We start from the raw sequence: 344 nt of genomic DNA on the forward strand, positions 1-344 counted from the left end.
GTCGTTGTTGCGCTCTTGGAGTAATTTTGGTAGGCCGGCCACTCCTGGGAAGGTTCACCATTGTTCCAAGTTTTCTCCATTTGTGGATAATGGCTCTGACTGTGGTTCGCTGGAGTCCCAAAGCCATAGAAATGGCTTTATAACCCTTTCCAGACTGCTACATGTCAACTATTTTGTTTCTCATCTGTTCTTGAATTTCTTTAGATCGCGGCATGATGTGTTGCTCTTTAAGCATGCATTCAACGGGTCTGGCAGTAATCAGGCCTGGGTGTGGCTAGTGATATTTAACTCCGCTTTCTAAAATAATGTGGTTAATCACAGTTCTTTCATGATTTAACAGGAGG

The 344-nt window shown here is 43.6% G+C and overlaps 1 protein-coding gene across 1 annotated transcript in view; it reads left to right on the plus strand.

Annotated features, from left to right (window-relative positions):
- LOC107690203 (leucine-rich repeat-containing protein C10orf11 homolog) overlaps window positions 1-344 on the plus strand; it is a 106,613-nt gene that overhangs the window by 31,120 nt on the left and 75,149 nt on the right. The window lies entirely within an intron of this gene.

The sequence above is a fragment of the Sinocyclocheilus anshuiensis genome, unplaced genomic scaffold (assembly GCF_001515605.1).
Source record: "Sinocyclocheilus anshuiensis isolate Anshui unplaced genomic scaffold, SAMN03320099.WGS_v1.1 scaffold1581, whole genome shotgun sequence".
Taxonomy (NCBI): domain Eukaryota; kingdom Metazoa; phylum Chordata; class Actinopteri; order Cypriniformes; family Cyprinidae; genus Sinocyclocheilus; species Sinocyclocheilus anshuiensis.